The sequence below is a fragment of the Spermophilus citellus genome (genome assembly GCF_964194105.1).
Source record: "Spermophilus citellus genome assembly, chromosome: 15".
NCBI classification, from domain to species: domain Eukaryota; kingdom Metazoa; phylum Chordata; class Mammalia; order Rodentia; family Sciuridae; genus Spermophilus; species Spermophilus citellus.
This window is the reverse complement of record NC_138195.1, coordinates 50,049,136-50,075,637: the sequence shown is the minus strand read 5'-3', so window position 1 is coordinate 50,075,637 and position 26,502 is coordinate 50,049,136. Positions and strand designations below refer to the sequence as shown.

The 26,502-nt window shown below is 40.8% G+C and overlaps 1 protein-coding gene across 7 annotated transcripts in view; it reads left to right on the top strand.

Annotated features, from left to right (window-relative positions):
* The window catches only part of KCNMA1 (potassium calcium-activated channel subfamily M alpha 1), a 705,800-nt gene that overhangs the window by 644,291 nt on the left and 35,007 nt on the right, over positions 1–26,502 (top strand). The gene's annotated exons all lie outside the window — the stretch shown is intronic.

The window sequence follows — 26,502 nt, the reverse complement described above, 5'->3', positions numbered from 1 at the left end:
CCCAATCTTCCCTGTCATTTGCTCTGGGATTCTGGGCAGGTGGTTACAAGTAAAGATGTCATCTAGGAGTCTCAGAGAGGCAGCACAGCCCAAACCCCATAACAAACGATCGTGATTCTCAGGATCTGGAAGGTTGGCATGAAAGCATTTTCCTCCGTGTGAGTCTTCTGTGCAGGCTTGCTGTAAACTATAGGATGGTTTTTATCTGTGCCTACTGGATGGGTGGTTTTGGCTGCCTGATGGGGAGCCTGAATCCTATTATTCTAAGATGGAAATTTAAAGGAACAAAGCTTATGAGAACTACAGCTCCTGGGCTAGGAGCCACCCTATAGATAGCTGGGTAGAGCTCCTCATGCAGGAGTTTGTGGAAACTCAGCTTGATCATGCATCCTAGACCTGTGTGCTCCATTATATTTTATCAACTGGTATCACTACCTCCATCTAACATCTGGTCACCATTGCAGTAAGACCAGGAAAAACAGTTCCTGGAAACCTATTCTCTGCAGATCTCCTTCCTTTTACTGATTCTATGAAAGCATCAGTGAAAGAAGGGCCCTGGAGTGAGATTTTGAAAGTGAAAGAGAAAGAGAGGACTTGGTTTTGCCAGAACTTGAACAGACTTGGGGGATCAACACAGTTCTCAGGGGAGCTTCCTGAGAACCAATAGCTTTGCAGCCAGAGGTTGAGGAAAGAGGTGGGGGGAGTTGCCTGAGGGTCTTGAGATTCACAGCAGCTTCTGGTCAAGCTCAGAAGAAGCTTCCATTTTGGTGTTGCCAAGTTCAAATGGTGGCCTCTTTGACTTTGGTTTCTCTGGCCTTCTAACAATTGTATCAACATCTAATTTTCTTCTATTCTCCTGATATAATACCAACTGGGGGAGCTTGTTGAAGAATCACAATCTCATGGCCTACACCAGATCTGCCTGTTGGAATCTGCATTCTAATAAGATCCCCAAGAGACTCGTGTGCTGCTCTAAAGCACAGCAAATATTCCTTGTAACAAACCTGGTGCAATGACATGCTGACAGCTCTCTCTGGCATGCCCCCTCCCCCAGAGAGGAACCAACAGAAGGAATGGAAAAAAGTGGAAGCAGCAATTGTCCTTTTGGGTGGAAACGGAGGAAGCAGGGGTGGGCTGGAAAACATCCCTTTTCCCAGCATGCCTGGGTGCTCCCAGTGCAGTCATCATGATTTTCAAGGTCCAGGGATGAGAATCTCAGTGTATAATTTAGTTGCATATGCATCTAACATAGGCATTCCTCCAAGCTCTCTTAAACAATTGCCCACCTCTCAAATCCTATATAATAGCCAAACCAGTAAGAATGTTTCCCTTCTCCAATGCTCAAAAGCCTTGTTTATTCTTTTTAACATAAACAAGAAAAATAGGTTTAGGCAGAGGAGATATGGAGGAAGGAGAAAGGCCTTACTCCAAAAATAAAATTTACTCTTTATTTTGTGTATGCACATGCACACACTGCTGAAGGTTTGTGTGCCCTCAAAATTTGTTTGTTGAAATGTGATGGTGTAAGGAGGGGGGAACCTTTGGGAAGCAAGTAGGTTATTTGGATGGAGCCCTTGTGCATGAAATTAGTGCCTTTACAAAACAGGTCAGAGAAAGGCCCCACAACCCTTCTACCATGTGAGGACACAGTGAGAAGGTGCCATTTATGAATCAGAAAGTAGGCTCTCACCAGACACCAAACCTGCTGATGCTTTGATCATGGACTTCCCAGTCTCCAAAACTGAGAAATCAATGTATGGTCTATAAACTGCCAAGTGTATGGTGTTTGGTATTGTGGTCTAAGTGGACTGAGATGTGCACAGTGAAAGAAGGCAGAGGGTGGGTTCCACGCCCTGCCATACTTTGCCTGGCTTCCGGGTCTTGGTAGAGTGGAGCACACGCCTCCTAGGAGCCCACACTCTGCTCTGCTTTCCAGGATACAATGTTGAAACTGTCAGACACCAACCTGGCATTTCCCCTTGTGTTGTGCCCCTGTCTGCCCCTGTCCTGTCCTTGGTTTTTAACAGTATCCTCTGGTTACTATTTGACTTTCCAAAGGCCGAGGTCTGGTAGCAACTGTCAACACAGAGAAGTCACCCTGACCCAGTGCTCGACTCTCATCACTGGCCCAGCACCCAGATCCCTGGTTTCCTCTCAACGCATGGGCTGGATGGACAAGCTGGGTCTCCTTGCCACTCTTCCTCTTTGGGACCCTTTTGACTAACAGGAGCACCCACTGGCTTCTGATACTTTTTTCATCATCTGGGCATTTGGCATGACCAAGCTCCAAGGGGGTTGAAATTATAGAGAACAGAAAGGATTCCATGTTACTCTTTTCATTTGCGGGAACAAATCGAGCTCTCCTTGAGGATAACTACATAGATTTCTCACCATTGCCACCCCAACTTTTATTATTTTGTTTTCTGTGAAATCCTATCCTCAACTTTGTCCCAAGAGCTATGTTTACTGTTTCTCCTGAACCCAGTAGGATAAAATTGTGGACTCGGGACAAATGTGTTTTTGGGTCAGAATATTCCTTCAACCTCATGGCAGGTTTTTTGAATACGATGCAATTGAACATGAAAAGTGTGTCTTGACATTGAGGAAGTAGAGGCTCCATTGGGATCCAAGCCCAGGCATTTGCCACTGTTTGTTATTAGGTCTCTCTTTTCTCTTCGCTTTTCTTTTCACATTCTCTTTTGGTGTCGCTTTTCTAACCCACATGGTGTCAGAACTGACCCAGCCTAGGGATTCTGGACCAGACACTTTCTGAAAAGAGAGGAGATGTGATGGCTGGTTGTCAAAAACAATTACGGAAAAAGGCAGCATACCCCTTGCTGGATGGTATATCCGATGTGACATTTGGGTCTATGAGATGCAGTTTTAATATACAGCAGGCAAAACTGCAGTGACAATTATATAAAGCAGGTGAAGCCACTTCTTGCTGGTCAGCAAACATCAGCTCAGAACCACTTTACAGCTCTTTACCAGCAACTAAGTGCCTTTATTTACAGAGTGCCTGTCACTTCCCTTTGGCTGGAGAGCTGGTGTATTATTTAGCACGCATTTATCTGGGGAAAACATTTCAATTTAAATCAGCTGGTACAACGGTGGCTCTTGCCAGACTATTTCCCTGTGGTTCTAAAAGATAAGAACTCAGACTGCTCTTGGAAGGGAGGGTAGCAACAGAAGAGTCCATTCTCGGGAGCCACTGGAGTCCATACCTGAAAAGACAGGGCACGTGATGGAGTTTCTCATTCTTCATTTATATCAAAATGTGAAAAGAGCATCTTATACCTTATTTCTGCTTCCTTCTAGTAAAGGTAACTCTTAAGGGAAAGAAAGGGGAATAAATGGATGTCCCCATGAATCAATCGCTATAAAGTCTTAGGAGACAAAAATGTCTTAGATTCAGCTCCTCACTTTCCTTGAGGGACGGAGGAGTGGAAGAGGCATCCCCATAAATAATGAGAGTGCAATGAGAGAAGGACCAGGCTAGAAATAGAGGAGCTCAGTGGGGTCCTCGTTTTACATATTTTGAGGCCTTGAGAAGGTTTCTAAAATGTGACAACTGTAGATGGGTTGAATGCATATGGCTGTTGAGCATTTGAGATATGGCTAATGTGGCTGAGGAACTGAATTTTTTAAAATTTAATTTTAATAAACTTAAATAGTTACGGAGGGCTAATGGCTACCATATTGAACAGCTAAGGCCTAGAGTCCAGACTTGATGCTTTGCTAAGAATTTAGATTTGAGGGTTTCATCAAAGATTTATAGGAAGGAGGTGATTAAAGCCATCTTTAAAAAAGGTAGCAGGTGAAAATATAAGCATGACTAAGGATAGGAAGAGACGGGCATGAACTCCATAGGAAGACGTTATAGTGACTAAAAGAGGTGGGACAGCCTCAGTGATGTCAGTAGGGAAGAACTGGAGATGAATTAGAAGTATAGAAAACATAGTCAGTGAAGCTAGTCAGATGGGAAGGAAGCATGAATGAGCTTGAATTAGGAGTTGGGAATCAGTGTGGAGGTTGGCTACTGGGTGGATATGGAAGCATTAAGTAAACAGAGTGCATGAGAAGGAACGGTCCTGGGGAAGACAGTAAACAATTCAGTCCTGATCCCCTTGAGTTGAAGAGGATCAACTGAGGTTGGAGACAGGAATCTGGTCAGCACAACCCTGCAGTCTTCCTTGTAGTACTTGACAGGAAAAATCAGAAGCAGAATTGTCTATAACTTGGCATGGAAATTTGTAAGAGGCAAAGGTTTCCTTGATGCTATTGAGAGCATGCAGATGCTCCTCAATAATGAAGTGATATCCCAATAAACCCATCTTCAGTTGGAAATACCTTAAGTGAAAAATGCATTTAATACACCTCACCTATCCAACACTATAGCTTAGCAACATGGCACACTGTGGAGTGTCTGCTTTCTCTGCTTATGTTGGTGTGGCTGACTGGGAGCCTCAGCTCACTGTCACTGCTCATCACCAAGGGAGAGAATTGTCCTGCAAACTGCTAGTCCAGGAAAAGATCCAAATGCACAATTTGAAGTGTGATTTCTGCTCTCCTTACACCATCGTAAAGTTGAAGAATTCTAAGTTGAAACATCATTAAGTCAGGGACCGTCTGTATTTAAAATGAATGGGTTGAAGTTGGTAAGTAGAGAAGTCAAACCAAGAGGGGTGACTTATAAAACTAGGTGGGAAAAAAAAACAAAGCAAAATATAAATCCCTGTGAGCTCCAAGATCAGTGCTGGCTCTCTTTAAGATGGAGCTTCTGCATGTCTCATTGTCTGGGAAAAATTTGAGCCTTGGTATTATGGTTCCTCTCTTGTTCCCTTTCCTTTTATATGCTCTGCATTCATCTGATTCTCATTACTGGTTCCACTGGTCAGTCCAGTTCCACAAACATTTGGTAAGCATCTTTCGTGTGCCCAGTCTCTGCATGGAAGGCACTGCTGGGAGATGGTGGGATGGGGGGACATAAAGCACATTGCTGGTCCTAGTGACTTCCTCTGTCAGTGTGTAACTCTGCTTCAGAATGTTTACTAAAGACTGCAAAAGAAATGCAATTGGTGAAGGTTCTCACTGGGAGCAGAAAGAGGAGAGTAGGTGTGAGTGATGCTTTGAAAAAATGCACAAGATTTCAGCAGGAGGAGACAGAGAAGTCTTGACCTGCATCAGAGAGAAGAATAGAAGTAAGGAGGCGGAAGTACAGGGAATGTGTTTAAGGGACAGGAACAAGTATAATTTGGGTAGAATATAGGGTGTGTGTGACAGCAAGGAGAAGATGAGGCTGAAATTTGGGTTGGACTTTAAGGAATTTATCTTCTCTTTTTTTGAGTTAGGAAACTGTAAATAATTTCATGGGTTTATGAGTTAGAAAGCTGTGGATAATTCAGTAGGCACTGGGGAGGTACAGAAGTTTTCAGAGCCAAGAGAATGATGAGATTGGACCTGTGCTTTAGGAAGATGGATCTGGCAGCCCTGTGAAGCATTGTTTAGAATAGAGAAGAAGAGGATGCAGAGACATAGTTGGGAACTGTGATTACCCAGGAGGAAGTCAGGAATCTTGAAGAACAATAGGAAGGAGGAGTCACTGCAGATGTAAAACAGACTGTGAGGATGTGAGTGTCCTTCCCAGTGATGGAGGACAGTGATTCCACTCACAAGAAGAGACTTTCAGAGTGGAGGGATGGGCTGTGGAAGAAAGCAGCGTAGGCACAGCTGGGTTTTAGGCTTGTTCATTTCTGTGAGAATTCAGAGGAAAGTCCAGTAGGCATAAGAGCATATAGAATGAAAGGAAAGCTTGAATACAGGAGAGAGTCACAGAGATCTGTCCCATTGTCATGCTGTAGGAGTGAAGGACAATGTCAGAGAGAGGGAGTGAGGACAGGCAGTGGAAGGAGAGAGCCTGAGGCCTGACCTAGAAAGAGAAAGCAGAGGGCCTTTGACTGGAGACCAGAGAACCAAACTGAGCTGGCCACCTGATGTCTCAGGCAAGGCCCCAAGATACCAAACTCTGGACAGATACCCACTGCCTGGCTTCCTTTGACTCCTCTGGGTTCATTTTCTATATTTTATGCCTCTTGCAGACACCAAGTTAAAAAATTTAGAGCAGGACACACACACACACACACACACACACACACACACACACACACCAGTTTTTCCCAGCCCTCTGTTATCAGAAGCCATGCTTACACTAAATGAATGTCCACATTTAAGCAGGTGCTCTCCTTCATCTGTATTTCAGCAAAGTTTCAGAGCTTAAATAGAGAAGGACATCTTCTTTGGAAGTGTGGCAGCCGTCCTTGGACAGATGGCCTTATTTGGGGGACATGGAGCACATCCTCCCCATCCTAAAGTTTGAGGTACCTTTTATTGTCCAGAGAAGCAAACAAGACTTCTATTTTGTCTTTGGGTGAGACAATGGGGATTGGAATTGCTAAATTATTGGGTGGCAAAGGCAGGATTCTTAAGGACCTTCTTAAGCCAGAACTCTGGGACAAAGTGAATGGACAGAATGTAGCGTGGACCTTCGCGTGTTAATTTTCAAACAAATCTTCTTGATGACAGTGTAATTTACTTCAAGCAGTGATCATTTCATCCTGACCCACATGACAAGGGGTACGTCAAAAGGGATGAAGATCGGAAGGGGAAATGGGCCAACAGATGAATGGTGTGAAGGATATCAGTGTACTGGGGCAGTGCCTACACAACATGCCACTTACCAAGTAGTTAAGATCAGCAGATTTAAAGGTCCCTTTTATCTTCTCCATGAGACAAAAAACAGAGCCAATGAGTAATGATTAAAGAGAACCAGATTTTAGCCCAGCACAAGGAAGCCATTTCCAGAATAGGATGGACAGAAAGGACTGCCTAAAAACAGAGTGAGCATCCCCTCACCACATGTCCATTTGCCAAAGGAAAGTTACCGGCTTGGTCTTTGAGACTGGATGAGAGGAGTTCTGTGGTTCTTTATAATGGAGGGTCTCCAGTATTTTCTTGATTTTTATGACACAGGGATCTGCGTTTTATACGATCTCCATTCTTACTCCAGAGGGAGTGCTCTGATGTTTGGCAGGATTGGGGTCATGGGTCTTTTAGTGGAAGTGTTCACATCCTTCCTGAACGGCTCTGTCTTTGTGTCTAAAGATGCAGAGTGACTGGCTCTGGGTGAGCAGCTGCACATCTGGCTTTGCCATTAATGTGACAGACCACCCCATCCTCAACTCCCACGCCACCCTTCAACACCTGCCCTTCCCAGTTTTCTCTCTTCCTCTACTTCTCCAGGCCTGGTTCCCCTCACACCCAGAGCCACCCCTTCTCTCTTGCAAACACACCTATACACATATCCTCGCCCACGTCCTCCCTCCCTGAAATCAGAGCAGCATTTTTTCAGCTGCTCCCATATAACATTTCATTACCACAATATTCTCTCTCAATTCTGAAATGGCGGTGGGGGAGAAGCCATTTCTCTTTATACCCACCGAACGAACAAAGCTCAGCGCTAAAATATTTTTCTTCCGTTTTAACTGAAACTGCTGTTGGCTCCCATCCCAAAAACCAGAAAGACAATTATACTTAACTGTTTAGAGATTTATAAATACCACACTGGAGTAGCCTCTAGGTAGTAACTTTAGATACCCAGCCCAATAATTTTCTTTTATTGGTTTGTGATTTAGATCTTATTTTGAATCCTCTATAATAAGAGTAGTACATTTCATTAAAAGAGCTTACTAAACAATAAAGAAAGCCTGGCTTAGGGCTCTGAGCAGGTCTCAAGTACAGAAAGGGGCCTGCCCTGTTACATTTCTTCTGTGGACATCACAAGATGAATCTCAGCCCAGTGGTGCAGATGTATTTCAGCAAAGCAGCAGTTGCAGCTGTTTTCAAAATGATTTCAACTTAGGAGAATTTTTTCCTACACAGCATATTTCATTACATGAGAGATCCTCTGAAGATGGCTGTTTACTATCCTGGTAATGCATTTCTAGGGAAAGAAACAAGCAAAAACAATAGTGATGTAACGGTAGACTGAGAAACGTGGACCATTCTCTGAATCTGGAGGGTTCTGTGTCTTCCATACATGAAGGTCTTTCTTGGGAGTGGAAGGAAAATAAAACAAATGGAGTCATCTTCTGCTTCCAGAGCACACCAGAGCAGGTTCGCTTCCCATTCAGGCTGTGCTGAGCTCCGGACAACTGCAGGGAAAGGAAGTCTTAGCTTGGGAGACAGAAAACATGTGGGGTGGCGTTGGCCTGAACTCATTGCCTTAGCACCAGGCTCTTCTGTGTTGGTTGACTCCTCAAAACCTGTGTGCTTAGTTCATCCCTGTTTTTGAACTTGGTAATTTTTATTTTTCAGGTGAGCTTGTGCCAGGCTCATTCATATATAGTATCTCATTTCATCTCCCTGAAGAACTGCTGAGGCACAAGTTACCATCTTCATTTTGAAGATTTTTCAGAGCCTCAGGAAAATTAAGCACCTTTTCCCCCAAGTTTTTTTCATAGCTAGCCCAGAACACCAGGAGCTGATCCCCAGACTGTCTCATTCCAAAGCCTATGTACTCCTCACTACTTCAACTTGTTCCATAAAAGAAGTGTTACTATATCCTGGTGAGAATGCAAAAACTGCATCTATATACTTTTAAGAATTATGAAAGCATCCCTGAGGGGTGCAAAGGAAGGGAAGCATCTAAGATATGCCTGCCTCATCCCCCCAAAATCCTCACACTCAAGGGACTATCATTTGTTTTGAATCGTCTCTCCATGAATCTCCATATTTGAAGGTCCTTGTCCTTACCCATTCCAACAATGAGAGAACCTAGGATTTTTCATTGTTACAATTGGACAAAATAGAGTTGAGGGAAATAAGAAGGATTATGCTTAGTCTGTCCCTGTGAACAGTATAATCATTTGAGTTGTTTTTTTTCACCCCTTTTAATGTGAATTGAAGTTTGAAGGTGTCAGGAAGAGAGCAGAACATTTGACATCCAGCCATTGCTTTCTTCTGTCAAGAGATGTACCAGATATTTCCAGATTTCTCTACTTGTTCCCCTCTCCAGGTGGAAATTTCCATAGAAAGTGGAAGATGAGAATGAACAGGTCCCTATGCCCCCCCAAAGCCTAGGATTTTGGTTGATATGTTAGTCTCAGAAAATGGTGCAACGAAGTTATCCTGTGGGAACAATGCACAGTTGTATAATCCAAGGAAGGTACAGGTAGTCTTGTCATCTCATGGACTCTCTCAGGTCCCTGAGAAAACTCTGGATAAGGATGGATCAGCCAATAGTGCTTTGCCCAGTCGTCAGTTTGGTTTATATTCAATGCCTGAGGTTAACGTCTCTGCTCTTTGCATAATCCATGCCCTCATGGAGCTAATGGGATCCATAGGCAAAAGTGACAGAGACATACAAAATAAGTTGTTTGGCACAATTTGGATGCACATATTTAATGACAGTGGTTTGGGGACATTCTGGAACACCTTGTAAAATTCATAATGTGAGCCATTTGTAATTTTCTTAGGCATAGATTTAATCCACATGCTGTGAAATAGCGTTGATGCCTCCAACTAGCAAATGGGGCTCGCAAACCAGCCAAAGATTTTTGGCCTTTACCCATCCTTTTACAAGAAGAACTTCATGTGAAGTCCTAAACCCTTGTTTCTCTTCTTCAAGAAGAGACAACAGAGGTAAAGAAGGCAACTGATTTATAAATACATTTAATTCTGGATTTATAGAATATTTAAAGAGACATGGTTCTTAAATGCATCAGTTTTATTTATAGAATGTTCTGGAGGAAAATATTCCCCCAGTTCTAGGAGAGCTGTATAGTAGTCATTAAGCATCTTGTTACATATCTCTAATATAAAGATTTTCTACAAGAATTTTTTTCTAATACTGAGAATAGAAATAAAGGGCATTCCACCACTGAGCTACATCCCCACCCCCTTTTATTTTTCAGCTGGATGCAGGCTTCTACTAAGCTGTTAAGGCTGACTTTGAACTTTCAATCCTCCTGCCTCAGCCTCCCATATCACCAGAATTACAATCATACACCACCGCATCTGGTGTCTATCAGCTGTCTTAAGTGCTAGGGTTCCATGCAGAGTATCATGAGACAGCAGAGGACGCTTCAGACTGCAGTGGTCAGGGGATTCTCCATAGTACCTGGACTTGAATTAGAATAGGTATGATTATTGTATAAAAAGAGGCTGCCAGATATATGGAAGAAGCCCAATACTTTTATTAAGCACCATACCTTTCCTCCAGGCTTCAATCACATTTCATTCATTTGACATCTGACTAATGGGCAAGGGTTTCAAAGATCAAAGATGTTGAACTTGTCTGCAGAAGTCTTGGTCAGACAGCCCAGCTTTCTCTAGTATAAATTGTCCCATTCTTTAATCTTTGTTAGTAGCTTCTAACTCTCAACCATTTACTGGCCTCATTGGAGGCTGGCTATAAGAATGAGACTTCTAAAGTTCAGAAAAGGGCAGGTGGTACCTCTACATTCTGTTCCCATCAAGCATCATGTGGTTCCTTAGAGCTTTCCTTTAGGGATGGACACTACTCTCAGCAGAAGTCTGGGGCAGGAGCGATTCAGAAGATGGCTTTTTCTGCTCTAGTTTCTGATGGTGAATCACCAACATGGCAGCCACAGTGATGGCATGGTCATGGAGTGCAGGAAGCAGACTCACTCTGTCAGTCATGTGTCTTTTGACTTTGAATGTGTAATCTATGATTTCATTTCTTTATCCACAAAATAGGGCTCACTAAAGTGGTCCTACCAAAGACACTGAGGGATCATCATATAAATATAGAAAGTTTTATAAAACATCAAGTTCTATAGAAATAGCACTTTTTAGTCATATAGACGTGTCTTTGGAACACACAGCATGGGTAAGAATCCCAGCTCTTCCACTTACTAAGCCAAGACGAATTACTTAACTTCCCTGTGTGTACTTGAGTGGTTTCCAGTGAGAATACTAATGCCTGGCTCATTGAGTTGCTGGGAAAAGTAAAGGAGGTACAGGTATTGTCCATATGGTACTTTGGAGTCAGAAAGAAAAAGGTACTCCTTTATCAAGATAGGCATTCATTTCTGTTGAAGAAAAATTGTCACAATGAACTGATTATGTTACATTTACATTTTTTGTCATCTACTAGGTGAAAATATTGCAATAAGCATGCAAATATACAATGTCCATAGTATGAATGATACCAACTTAGATTAGCTATTGTGCAGTGCTCAACCTTCACCCCATATGTGCCAGCCCCAGGGTGAGTGGATGTACTTAGTACTTAGGAATCAAGCCATTTTAGCTATTTTTGCTATTATTATTGGACAGCTTTACCATTTTCTTTCATTTGCCTCTCTAAAATAACAAATAATAAGGCAGGGCTAACCATGCATACCTAGCAGCCAGAATTTCTGTTGACTTTTCTTCTCTATGAATATGCAAAGAAAATAGATGATGGTGGAGACCAAGACAACTTTGCGAGGTAGTAGTCCAAGAGGAAGAATTGGGAGGATGAATAGTGACCACTAGGGTTTTCCCCTCCATAGCCATGACACCATGCAGCAGAGCTCTTCCATGGAGATGAGAGATGAGGCCTTAAACAGCTCATTAACAGAAGACCCCACCCTGCCAGCCTTTAGCCAGTGGTTATGGCATGAGTCCTGATGTTCAGTCAAGTGACACCAACCCAGAGTTGCTTTCTGGCAAAATAGGACTGTATTACTTCAGCTAGATGACAAGTGGCACCTGGTTTCTCTCTTTCGCCTCCTTTTGTCCTCTAAAGACTACTTTTGGCCCTCAACCAGGACACATGTAGCATGTTAGTTCTTAATTGGTGTAGGGTTCTTAAATCCCTTGAAATATCTATCAAAATGCTGAGTCATCTCTCTGTCCTTCTCCTCATATCCCCATAGACATAAGAAACTTGTATACAAATTGAGAACTTCACCTAGCCCAGTGTTTTTCTCCCCATGTCCAGCTTTATTTAGTTATAATTGACAAAATAAAATTAGATATATTTAGGGTGTGCAATATGATGATTTGATATGCATTGTGAAATGATTACCACAATCAGGTTAATTAGCATATCTATCACCTCACTTAGGTACTTGTTTATGGGGTTAGGGATGATTACACTTAAGATCTACTTTCTTTGCACATTTCAAGTATCCTCTATAGTATTATTAACTATAGTCACTATGCAGCACAACAGATCCCAAAATGTATTCATCTTGTAACTGAAAGTTTGTGCCCTTCAATAAACATTTCCCTATCACTCCCAGTTCCTGAAAAGCACTATTCTGTTTCTGTGAGTTTGAGATTTTAGATTGAACAGATAAGTGAGACTCACAGTACCTTTTTTTCTCTAGGTGTCTTCAGTTAGCATGATGACCTCCAGGTTCATCCATGTTGCTAAAAATGGCAGAATTTCTCTTTTCTTTATGGCCAAATAATAATATTCTTTATCTGTTCATCTGTCAGTCGATACTTGGGTGGTTTCCATATCTTGCTGTTGTGAATAATGCCACAGTAAACATGTGAGTGCAGATGTCTCTTTGAGCTACTGATTTCATTGACTTTGGATATAGAGGCAAAAATGAGATTGCTGGATTCTATGATAGTTCCATTCTTAATTTTTTGAGGAATCCTATTGTTTTCCATAATTCCAATTTACATTCACACCAATAATGTAACAATGGTTCCCTTTTCTCTGCATCCTCACGAACAATTTTTATCTCGTCTTTTGGAAAACATCCATCATACAAATGTGAGGAGATATCTCTTTGTCTTTCTGGTTTGCATTTCCCTGATTAGTGGTGTTCAGTACCTTAATGTATACTTGTTGATCATTTGTATATATTTTTTGGAAAAATGTCTATTCAAGTTCTTTGCCAACTTTTTAATCAGATTATTTGTTAATCTGTTGCTATGAAGTTGTAGGAGTTCCTCAAGTATTTTGGTATTAATGCTTTGTCACATATGTGGGCAGATTTATTTCTGAACCAGTCCACTGGTTTTCAACTTTACCTGCACATTGCAATCATCTTGAGGAACTTTTGAAATTCTCGATATGCTGAGGCCATATCCTCGAGCATTTAAATCAGACACTGGATGTGGGATGTAAGCACCAGTACTTCCAACACACAGCCCAGGTTGAGAAACACAGGCTTATTCCTCCCTTACCCAAGGTAACCACCTCTGATCCTCACATCAGGGCTGCTGATTTCAACACAGCTTACGTCTCTAGAGAGCTGGCAGACTTGCAAGGGTGATTGCTGGGAAGTTTGGATGGCACATAGCAGACATTAGGAGCATGCAGGGAATAATGAGAAATGAACTCTGATTCCAAACTTCCATATCATTCCCAGCTTTATACCTGCTGGCCAAACAAGCAGGGAAATGAGCCAAGGGAATGTCCATTTGAGAGATCAAGGTAGGTGAGCACAAGCAGTTCCTTGGATACTTTATCAGCATAGGAAACAGAAGAATTTGGAAACTTTTCAGACTGTGGGGCTAAAGGCAAACAAGAACGTTAAATAGTGAGAACATCAAGGTTATGGTTTCACATTTAATCTGCAAACATACTTTTAATATGTCCCCAGGTAATTAAAAATTCATGGTGGCTTTACTGAAATTATGGAGAAGGGCTCTTCTACATTTCTAAAGAAAACTCTTCCTAGTTTGCAGGTGTGTCTTATTTGTTTGTTTATTTATTTATTTGCATTTAGGATACTGAGGAATTTAAAAAAAATCTCTTTTCAATGAGCATTAATTATATACCATGCAAGGAAGCAATTGCCTCTATGTTATGAAATATTAAATCAAAATGCCTACATTCCCACATGTCCTGGAGATAAATACAGCAGTATTTTGAAGCCCCTCTTGGAGCTGTTTTGCCTGCAAATTTATTGTTTTGTCTCCATTTTCAGAAAGCCCTGTTTTCTGTGAAGTATGGCACTCTAGGTAGTTTTTAAGGCGCGAACTCCTCTGGAGTCGCCTGTGTCGGCAACAACTCTTATGTAGATGGCACACGAGGGATGGCGGGTTGATCGGCTCCTTTAAGATGACAAATGGGCAGAGAGTGTTATTGTCTTTGATTGCATGCCTTACATCATCTGTATGTAGGAATAAGAGGGCCATACTTTATCTTTAGCCATTTTATAAATATTTAAGTCCTTATAGTTGCCTAAAGATATTAAAGCATATTTTACAATAGTCGGAATGTAAATATTATATATAGCACAAGATACCAAAGTAGTTTAATGAATTCATAATTTTCTGTTAACATTTATTGGAATGTGTTTTATGTTCCAAAAGTTCCACTTAAAGAATAAGATACCATTCTGCTCCCTGACAACACACCAAGCTTTGACCAACATTACAGGCAAGACCTCTCAGTTCCTATGTATGGGCAGCTCCATTAGCGAGCAGGGAGGCAGGCAGTCAGAACCCTGGGATATATTTCCTCAATCTCTAGGTTAAAAAATACACACACACACACACACACACACACACACACACACACTTTTTGAATAAACAATTCTGGTGCTTGTTTAAGTCATATAGTGTTTCAAAGAGAGTACTTTTTATAGTCCCTTCCATCTATTTCCAGAATATTTTTTTAATTTTCAGAATATTAATTTAAAAAAATCTAAGTCAGAACAATAAAGATGAACTTTATGAGTCTCCTTTCTTCCCCCACTCCTAACTCCCTTTTGTAAATACAAACAAAGACACTATTTGCCAGTGGTGACTCAGGTTCTTGATTTGGGTGGTATTTCCTAGTATATTCCAAAGAGTTCTCCCTAAATGAAAGAGTTCTAAGTTGCTTTTTTCCTTTTGCTCTTTACAATGGAATGACAGGCAGAATATTACTGCACCTCTTTTCAATTTTCCAGTGAAATATAAAGACCTTCCTCTTTAATATTTCACTAAGTTTCTCTGGCTCCCAGCGGGAGTCCATGCTGGGTAATGTTTGCTAATTACCAACAACAAAACTAGACATACAAGGCTGGTAAATTACCTGACCCTTTCCATTTTAATGAGACAACAAGGATTTCGTGAAGTGATGTTGTTTCACTGGTTAATGGTGTCAGCAATGTTGTAATTGTGGGTTGAGACACATTAGCTGAACAACCACATGTAGAAAGGGCTTTCTCTCAACAAGCCCTTTGGAGACTAGAACCATATTATCATTAAGCCTTTGTCATTTGCATGCTGCTAATCACTTACTTTATTATCCCACGTATCCATTGTCTTTCTTTAATTGCTCTTTAAATTAAAATTAAAAATAGTTCTAAAGCCCACAATAGCCAGGAGAGCATCTTGATTATGAAGATAACTTCCTGAAAATGGAACAACTGGTAATATATGGCCAGGATTAGGAGAGTCCTCCCATTATGTACTGTGTTTGCAGGCCTCAGGGGCCTAATTGTGGTGGTTTCTCTTCCTTTAGCCCATATGTTTGTTTAATAAATGGTTATTTATGGCCTTTTGGGCCATTATAACAACTTTGGAGAAAGTATATCCTTCTAGTTGGTTTGGGCACTGAAGTTCCCTTTTGTGGGCAAAGGGATAAAACTGAATGAAAAGACAGGATCTGTGCCAGAGCTTGTGAAGGCATCTGAAAGAGGTTCTTGAATACTTTGCTTTTTTATTCTTAAAATTTGGACTCATGAAAGAGACATCAACTTTGGATTTGAAAGAGAACTTTGAATTATCCTCATTTTAAGGAAGAATAAAAGGAGGGAGAACAGACCAGTTGCCCTGACAAAGATCATTCTGCTGCAAATGAACCCATTTTGTCTGGATGCTGGGGTCTGGAAGGGAGGAGTGGGCATCAGGACTTGAGGCTACTCCTGAGACAGAGTATGATGTCATGTGTACGGTTGGAATCTGCAATTTTCAATGCATATATCTGTGTTTGTTGACAAAGACTCTGTGATAGGACACTGGTTACTTTCTTAAAAAGCTCAAACCCATGAAAGACTGTAGTTATTCCTGAATACTGAGTGACCCAATCCAAAGTATCATAGTTCCAGCTTTATGTATAATGTTCCATAACCAAAAAGAAATTTGGGCATTGCCTTTCTCTGATTGTGGATGGAAAACCATGTATGGAGTACACGGTGAACCCCTGTGAGTGCTCATAGAGAGTTAGAGGTTGATCTGGGGCTAACGCCCATGCCTTGGTTTTCTCTTGTTAGCCCTACAACTCTATTGCTGAATAATAATGTTAGTCCTTATAAAGTGCTTACTCTGTGCCTGGAGCTATTGTAAGAAGGTTACTTGTATCAACTAATTTAATCTTTATGACCTAATATCCTTTCATTTTACAAATGAAGAAACTGAATTTTAGGATTTAAGTAAATTGCCCTAGGGTAGAAAACTAGAAATGGAAAGAGACATGACTCAAGAGGACTGATTTCAATCTAGCTCTAAACCATGATGTTATGGATCATTTCAGGTTGTTGCCAAAGGGTGCTTAGTGATGGTGCTGTGGACAGGGATGCTCAGAATCAAGCTAGCACCATTCAAACCCTCCTCCAGTGAAGACTGTGTGTGTGTGTGCATGTTCACAGGCAAGTGCTAAGACCTGACCCCAAAATCCAAGATTGCAGTTTCATATTCATCTGCCAGCACAAATATATATGTAGAAAATCCTTTAACACTTAAAAGAAAAAAAAAATAAACAAAATGCCCTTATTGAAAGGATGATCAAATGTTTGCAACCTTAGCCACTATCTTAGGCCAGGCATCCTGTCTCTAGACCTATTCAGAAACAGCTGGCCTGAAAGTTGTCAGCAACAGGATTCTGCTTTTCCTGAGTTACATGGCGATGCTTGGATCACTTGGCAAATCCATCTTTTACAGCTACTTAATTTTCTGTGTGCTTAAGATATGGATGTTTTAGTTTCCTTGTGATTTTGTAGCTCTGGGTTTTGCTAAGCTGGCCATTGGTTCATACTAAGCCAAACAACTGGGGCCCATTTGGCATTTGGTGTTTTAAATGTAAAAGGACATTTGAACTACATGACAAATGCTGAAAAACAAAGCCCATAGCACTGAGAACATAAAGGAACTGTTTATAATGAAAAGGTGGTTACATTTTCAGTCAATCTATCACTTTAATGAGCTCTTTGCATTTCTTTGATTAATGCTCACAAAAGGGGGAGAAAAAAATTGATGTAATGGAAACAAAATGGTATATAGTCTTGGCAACAAGAAGGGGGGATTTCTGTGTGTTTTATTAGTCTCCACGTCATATCCCTGTCTTGCAATGTATATGTCTGCATGTTCCCTGGCATTGCAAACCTCTAGTTTACTGGAAATGAGATCCAGCATGAAAGAGGACATCCTATGTTAGTGGCAAAATATCCTTTGTCCTTTAGTAGTGTCAGCAAAAGGAAGGATCTCAGAACAGGAATTAAGAATAAATAATAATAAAGAAAGGTCTGACATAGTCTCTGACATATTGAGATGAGGAATCCAATAGGTATATAAAGATCAAGAAAGAAGCTTAAAAATACTTAAACATTAGCACATAGTAATTAGCACATAACCGATAGTAATTCATACAATTTAATTTTTTTGTCTGTGTTAGGCAAGTGCACCACCACTGAGCTACAATCCTAGCCCTAAATTCATACATTTTAAAATAGTAAGTAAAGGGAATGGAAGCGTGCAGAGGGAGACAGCTGTGTGCAATGCCTAAATGTGGGGAGAGAAGGTAATTGAGGCAAGCTTTCTGGAGAAGGTAATAGAGGGGCAGGAACTGGGTGAGAAGGGCAGAGAAGGGCAGCATTTCTGGGGTGGGCACATTTGGTTTGGTATGAGCAGGGACAAGAATTAGCATTTGCCACTCTTCCTCTGTATTGCAAAGCAGTCCTCATTGCTGTCTTTCAACTGTGTGCCTAGAGCATTGTGGCTCTTCGTAGGCTCCTTATAGTCAATGATGACTGGACATGAGGACTCTGCAGCCTCTACTCTGAGATTGAGTAGCTCTTATAAAATGAGGTTGAAACAACAGAGACCTGGAAATCCTGAAAGCTCTCCTTGGGCCCTCCTTCATCTAAAGTATTTACTCTATAACCTTAGGCTGGTCAGTTCCTTCCTAGAGATTCAGTCTCTCAAAATGACCTTTTAGATCCCTACAGACCAACAAGGTAAGCCCATCTACCATGTCAACCAGCTGCTTTTATCCCATAAGGGTCACACAGAATTTTCAGATTTCAGGGCATTTTTTCCTTTTATTTTTGTGTGATTTTTTAATATTATTTCCACCATACAAATAAGTAATATTCATTTTAGAAAATTTACGAACTCTTAGAAGCAAAAAGAAGAAAATATGCATCCTTTATTTTCAAGAGTTGACATATTAGTCGTGTGTGTGTGTGTGTGTGTGTGTGTGTGTGTGTGTTACTAGGGATTAAACCCAGGGCCTTATGCATACAAGGCAAGCATTCTACCAACTGAGCTATATCCCCAGCCCCTTATATTTGTTTTTTAAAATAGGTATAAACACTTTATTCTCAAATATTTGATTGTATATTGTTTTTTATGTCGTTAAATGTTTTCTACAATATTTTTAGTGAATGCATATTTGACAATCAATATCCTCAAATTTGACATTCATGTGTTTTTCAGTTTAATATTATATTTTAATAACTATGCACAAAATAACATTTTACCAAATCATTAATATAAGGAAATTATGACTATACACATAATTTTTAGTAATGAAATAGCTTAGGCCAAAGTTTGAGTCACTTGATTCATATTGACAGAGTATGTCGTGTTTTTAAGGTGTAAAACGAATTAGGAGGAAGTAAAGATCAGTCAGGAAATGGTAGAAACTGTGCTAGGACATCTTGAGCTATTGGGCAAATAAAGACATTACACCAAGTGAATATCAGGTTTCTTTCCAAATCCCTGGTTTTAGCTGTACTTGAATTGTGACTAGCTTTGCTTTGTTGTTTTTTTTTCCTCCCTCTTCTTTTCTTCCTTCCTTCCACTAACCAACCCCTCTCAGAGACAAACATTAGACCAAGTTTTTTAAGTTGACATTAAGGATAGAGACCATCTGCTTGGAGAGATGATTCAAATATATATTTGTTTCGTGGGTGTGAGATTTGTCTATGGGCTAAATAGATCTCAGGAGGCTTAATAGCTCCAGAGATTTTTTTTTTTTTTTTGGGTTGGCTACTCTCATTTGCTTTGGTTTGGGTCAGGACCAAAATGCAAACTCTAAAATGGATAAGACATTATGCCTTGGGTGGAGTTAGCTTCCCAAGGTGCTAATCAAATTCAGTCTCTAGAAAAATGTACTGTTAAAATTGTTAATGTTACTTATTGTAAAGAAAAATAAATGGGGACAGGGGTATTTACCCAGACCTTGTCACTGGTCACTCTCACTGGACATAGGCAAGTGGAAACACTTGAACAAAGGATGCCATCATGTTTCCATAGATACACATGATCCCATGCACAGGAATCCTTTGCAAGAAGAACAGAGGTTTTTCTCAGTTACTATACTAGTTGGGAGCTTTGGGTTCACGTGATAGAAATCCAACTCAAAAAGGCTTATGTAGTAAGATAGTCACAGAAGGGAGCTGCTTTTGGCTTTAAAAGGTACATTTGGGTCTGGGAGCTTCAGCAATGGTGGAGCTGTGCCCTGTTCCCTTCACCCCTTAATTCATTTGCCCTGTTTCCATTTGCCCCAAGTGGACTATGTGGACATCAGCAGCCCACTATTTACAACCTTCTGACTTTGCAGCCACAACATGTTTAACATCTTTGACAGAAGGAACATTGATTGGTTGGTTTGAGGAGGACAGACTCCTCAATGATGAGTCCAGGATGAGGGAAGGCCATCTTGCTGGCCCTGTCAAGTCAGATTCCTGGCTTCATGTTGCCAGTCCTGTGCTCAGAGTGGAAATGAGGTTGTCTTCTGACACAACCACCATGGTAGAATGGGTTCCTTAGATGGAGAAGGAGTTGAAAGAAGCTAAAAACATATACCATCTCAGTTGGTAACTTATTGTTAGCTTTGCCACTAACTGGTTTCCTTACTTTTGGGGCTAAGAACTTCTCTGCTCTGAGCCACAATTTCCTTGTCTGGAAAATGGAGGAATTGCCTAGAGGATTTCCAAAACTCTTGTGTGTCTAACATAGAATGATCAGTAAAGAGTCACCCTTGGGTAATGTTATGGCTTAGGTTTCACAGAATTGTGTATTTATGCTGTTTCCAAACTCTTTATGCTCCTGTGTGTGCCAACGCTCTCCACCAAGCACAGGGCTATTTGGCAGAAAGCAGACAACCACACTGTCAAAAATTGGCAGGAGAGTTTCCCCTTCCCTCCTGGACATAGAGCCTCAGGACACTGTGGGTTCTATGACCCCCTCAGGTTTCTAAGTGGAAAGTAGTCCCTTGGAGCGGCCTGTGGGTAGTATCAGGAGAACTGCCACCTTGGTAGATGATTAGTTTCTAGTGAGTAAACATAGTCAGCTGCCTGGACTTCATGACTATGAACTACAACTTGGTGGAAAACTACTATTAAAAAAAAAATTGCAAGGAAAAACTGAGGGTTTTTTCTCCTTTTTTTTCACTTATAGTCTTTTCCCCAAAAGACTATGAATGTATGAATTTCCCCCTCCTAGTTAGAAAGCAATGGGATTTTCTTTACTTGAGCTGCTGAAGAATTTGTTGGAATACATAGTGCAAAAATGACTGCTGTGGCTATTACTGGAGTTACTCAGGGGAGCTATTCAGATGCCTCATTTATTGGAGCTTAATAGATTAAAAGTCCAAATTGAGTCTCATGATATAAGCCTAATCAAGTTCTAATCTGCATAATTTTCCCATAAGCAGCAATGGGAAATTTGGATAATTTATGTTTCAGCAGTTGCCAATCATGTGTTAAATAGCATTGTTGCATTTACTTATCAAAATATTTTTATTGATCTTCACTTCATCTGACATTTGGCTTTGGGATTCCCTCCCCCCCTGGCATTAACAGGAAATTTAATTCATCTCCTAGATGATGTAATATGAGATGTTTCTCTTGATTTTATAGATCATTTTTAACAGTGATCTTTTCCTTTTACAACTTCATATTGAATACCTGTCTCAGCAAACCTAGATGACTGGGCCTAATTTATCTCCCTAGTTTAGCGTAGCATATGGATTTCTAACCATCATTTATATGCACATAATAAAAAATAATTTGGTTCGCCATTTCAACCAATTCCTTCATGTTAAATCTATGGGGGTGGAGGAAGCACTTACCTTCATTTCTCCATCTACTCCAGGGGAGGTGATGGATAAGAGTTTCCATCTCCCTCTCCCCCTGAAAAGGCTTGGGGACTTAACCAGGGAAGATTTAGAAAGTACTTTGTGTTTCCCCCATGGAAAAGTGCTGTAATAAAGCATTTATTATATGTACTGAGTTCTTCATGCCGCTACACTGATGCAAGTTAAGCCTATCTACAATGGGTCCCAGTTGCTGTCTGCTGTTGTTTAAAAGTGGAAACAATAAAAAAGTAAGACTGGCTCAGGCCTCAGACTTGCCTGCCAGGGTTGGTACCTGAGAAGGAGAGACCAACCCTAAAGTAGGGGGTGAAATACTGTGTGTGGTGTGGTGATCTGTGGACTCTCACGTCAGACTGCTTGGCTGCAGCTCCCAGACCTGCCACTCAGCAGCTGGGTATGCCTGAGCAAGATATTGGATTGTTCTCTTTATTATTTTCCTCCTACAAAATGAAAACATTAATAGTCCCTCAACTCCTAGGGTTGTGATGAGGAATAAAGAAGGTAGATAGGGAGAAAAACCTCAGTACAGTCTGGTACATAGTAATATAACACGTGTGGTATCTAAGAGGATACCATGGAGCTAGTTTGCTGGATTCACACCTGAGGTCAGATACTCAGATGTGTGTTCCTGGACAAGTTGCTTGCCTTCTCTGTGCTTCATTTTTCTCACCTGCTGAATAATAATCTCTAGTTAGAAGAGTTTTGAGAACTAAAGTTATTATGCAAACAGAATTTAGGACGTAATAGGCTCTCAATAAATATCAGCTGCTATTATTTTTTCCTTGAGGTTATGTCAGTTCCCCTTCTTCATTATCAGTTACCTTAATCAGTCTAACCCTAGGGCATTTCTGACTTTGCTTTGCATTCCGTAGTGTTTGTCACTTTCTAATACACCTACATCTACCTTGCTCTGGGGATCTTTTCTAGTATTTCTCTCTGGTAGAGCATCTCTGAGCTGCAGCCTTCTCCACTTGTAACCATATGGTTTCTCTTACCTGCTGCATATATAGTTCATGCATGCATATAGCAGAAGTCCAAAACAGCTCATTTTTTAAAAATGAAGGCTTGATGATCTCCTTATTATTTCCATGTTTTTGTCTGCACACTTCTCAGGAATAGATCAAGTGTCTATTACATTGTTTAATTCTAAGACCTCCTAAATGAAATCCCATTGTCTGAATGTCTGCTAAAGGGCACTTAACCTTCCCTAACCTGAGGCCCAGCTCAGTCAGCCTCTGGAATAACCAATATCATGGGAAGGACATCAGATGCTGCTGATTGTAAGTTCAAGCTGAACCCAGCAGGACTGCATATGACCAAGAGCACAAATGCTGCCAAAGAACGTGGAGGGTAGCAAAACCATTTTAGGAGCCGAGAAGCTTAAGAGAAAAGTTGGTGCTTTCAAATAGCTAATGGAGGCGGGAAATTCCATCTAGAAAACAGAGGCTCCAGAGAGATTCTGCAATGGCTAGAAGAATTGAAGAACCTTTCTTACATGGAGACTGGCCACCAGTTTTCTAAAATACCTTAACAAAATACCAGTCTTCCCCATATCCAAACTCCTTTTTCCTTGGATATGTTGGACTGAATTTTTATCACAGGATTGATATGATTATTTATACCAAAACACATCTACAATGCTTCTTGTCTTTTCATTATTTTTCCAAGATTTGCTCATTGTGAAAATTCGTTTTAATTCAATATGCACGGTGGTGCACACCTGTAAACCCAGCAGCTTGGGAGGCTGAGGCAGGAGGATTGCAAGTTCAAAGCTAGCCTCAGAGACTTAGCGAAATGGTGTCTCAAAATATAAATTAAGAAGAGCTGGGGATGTGACTCAGTAGTTAAGCACCTTTTGGTTCAGTCCCTGGTACCAAATATATATATTGGAGAGAGTCTGTGCAGTGCTTACAGTTACATGGCTAAGAAGTAGGTGATCCAGATTGAAGCCACGACATCTAACTTCAAGCTCATACTCTTAACTATCCCAGTGTATTTCTTCTGTACATGTATTTCTTCTTGCCTTTTCATTAATTTTCCAAGATTTGCTCATTGTGAAAATTCGTTTTAATTCGCTATGCACAGTGGTGCACACCTGTAAACCCAGCAGCTTGGGAGGCTGTGGATAATCGGGAAGTTCAAAGAAATAGGAAACTGAGTCTTTGGCCTATAGAATGAGAATACTTGGTTTGAGATAGTGGTGGTGAAGGCATCTATAGTTGATGCCAAATGAATAGAAGAGGTAGTGGATGCCTATCATATCTGTCACCAAAGTCTGGAAAGGGGAGCAACCTTCACTTGAAGGAGATGAGATGATCTTTGGAAGTCATTTTTAGTGGGAAACTTGCCTCCCCTGACCATGCCCTACAGAGGCAATGGGAACACATCTAAAGACTCAGAATCCGGTATCAGTGAGAGCTAGAGTTATAGATAATTAAACTTGAATCTGCTTCTTCTTCTTTTTTTTTTTTTCTGTTTAGGACTTCTTATTCTCTCTCTAATGCTAACATTCTTAGTCATTTCTTGTGGCAAAATAGCGAGTTGTTTCTAAAATCGATTTCCCAAATGTTAGTTTACTAACAAACAAAGGGGCGGTTTCCTGGATTTGCTGTTCCTTAGCTGTACATCCGGGAGTACATTCCATGTGCCATTTCTCTCAAGCACTGCTTCCACAGAGATACAAAGTACCACCAAACATGTACCCAGTGCTGTTGCAATAAAAGAGTGGGGAGCCAAATAATCAGAGGCTTGGATACAATTGAGACCAATCCCTCAGTCAATAATTGAGACCAACCTCTTGTGAAGAATGGAGAAAAATGCCACCATTTGGCATCAGAGGCCAGATTACCTCTTCCTTTTAATGGAAGGCACCCGAGTCTCCCTTCGCTCCAAGGTTCCTTAGGGAATCTGAGAAGGACCAGAATTTTCCCATATTAAGGTCCCCATGTAAAAAAAAAAAATGCTAGTAAATTCTGTTCATCTTTAACACAACTCTACATGAGAGGAAAAGGGGAAATCTATTTTTTAATTGGGTTGTTATTGTCTTTTGCTTTAAAAAAATGTGTTACCAGAAAAGTAGAAACATAAGACAACCCATGAGTATTGCTGAAGTTTTCTTGCCAACCAAAGCACACTGCTCTTGGGGTCGGGGATGGGGAGAGACAGACCTTCGATGGAGGGATGTCTTTGGACACCCTCCATGGTTTGTCAGTTGCAGATGCTAATGGAACCAGGCTTGGTGACTGAAGGGGAAAATGGAATATGAAAGCAAAATGAAAGAGGCCTAGGAAGCAAGCATGTCATTTCTAAATGAAGGTTTCATGCAAAGGAATTGAGTCTTTTCACAGCTGAAAATGGAATCTTTAAATAAGATAAAATAAAAGGATGCTTTGGCTTGTTGCAGATTCTGTAATGAAATACAGTTTTCCTAATACCGTGTGACCTGCATTTCTCCCTGCTCTATGGGTGCTATTCCTTGACGTACAAACCCGTATTTTCTCAAGTCAGCATTTGATGATGGATGTCAAAATACAGGCCATGTATTATGCATATAGCATTACCGATTTAAGGTGTTTACTTGTCAAGTTGAAGAAATTCAAAAACGTCACATCCACTGAATCTGCACAGCTGCCACTTGCAGTTTTTCATGCTTTTGAATGAAACTTCTGATAAAAACAGTTTAGTTTTCCCCTTCACTATTCTAGGGGAAGAAAACAGCTAGCATTTAAAATGCATGATCTTGGTTATGAGGTTGGCTGAAAAACATACCGTCAGAAGTTCAGGAAGATGGACACTAGACTGTCTTTCAAAATGACTTGCTCTGTTCACAGTATATTATCATAAAGAATAAAATTAAGTGCAATTAGGGAATGGATACTAAATAAAAGTTTTCTTCCTGAAAGTCTGGCACTTGATATGAAATTGATACATGGGAGAGTGGAAAATAAGAAAGTCCTTTTATATTTTTCTGGCATTTCATGCATAGGTACCTCCTCCAAACAACAGGCAATTATTGAGCACCTGTCATTTTATTCCTGATTCATGCATAGCCAAAATGCTAGATTCAGCCCAATCTTGTCACATTACTGGAGAGTGAGTCAGAAATCTGGTCATATAATCTATTTGAAGTTTTTTTCCTGGTAATGTAGCATATTACTTTGAACCATAAGTCCCTAATTCCTGGATAAGTATGTGTGGCAATCCACCGAGGACAAAAAGAATCCAAAGTCAATGTGAGCACCTGCCTGTCTCCCAAGGTGGGGTAGCAAATTGAGTCTCATATCCAACTGGAAAAATTAACTTTCAACGAGTGAACGTATGAGGCAAGTAATTTTCTCGTGTTTATGTGTCTCTATGAATGCCCTGAGAGGTAGTCCCTGGACTTATCTGGGATCCTTTCTTATTCTCTCTGAAGTTATGATTTATCCAAGCTCATGTTCTCAGGTCTTGGGCTCAGGCCCAAGGAAGCTCAAACTGCAAAATCATAAACCAAGCAGCTGCTTTCCAGGTTTTCTGTACCCACATCTGCCTTATGATATTGGTGTTGGACCCCCTGAGAAACTCAGTGGATCCACAGTAAACAAATGACATGTATTATCAGTTGGGAGGATTGTAGTGTTATAGTTAAAGCTTCGTCCCAGGGTTTCATAAACTGACTTCCAGACCACTCACATATAATCGAATCAAGCCTTTATTGAAGCACACCGGTGGCAGCTGACCAGAACATAAAGCTGTTCCCCTGATCAGCCCCAAACAATTGCAAGGGCACTCCTTATAAGCCTGAAAACCGCAAAAGAGATGTTCAGGGGGTCTAGCCAATGCAAGCAAGCCAGGTTACAGAAGCGGGACAGTGCAGTCAATTGGAGGGAAGCCTAACCAATCACAGTTAGCCCAGTCACTCCAGTTACAGAAACAGAGCCCCGTTACCCTAGATACAGAAACAATGACCCATTAGGTAGTTCCGTGTTCTTAAAGGTTTCTATAGCAAAAGGAAAAGAACATCTTGCTCCAGTCATGACTCTTCTACTTGGCATGGTTGTTTTACAGGATGAAGTCATAAAACAAAATGGAGTCACATTTGCTCCTACTATCACAGTAGTTGCAAACATAGAAAATTCCTTCTCAATTTGGCTTAAACAAAAATATTATATTTTATGTTGTGC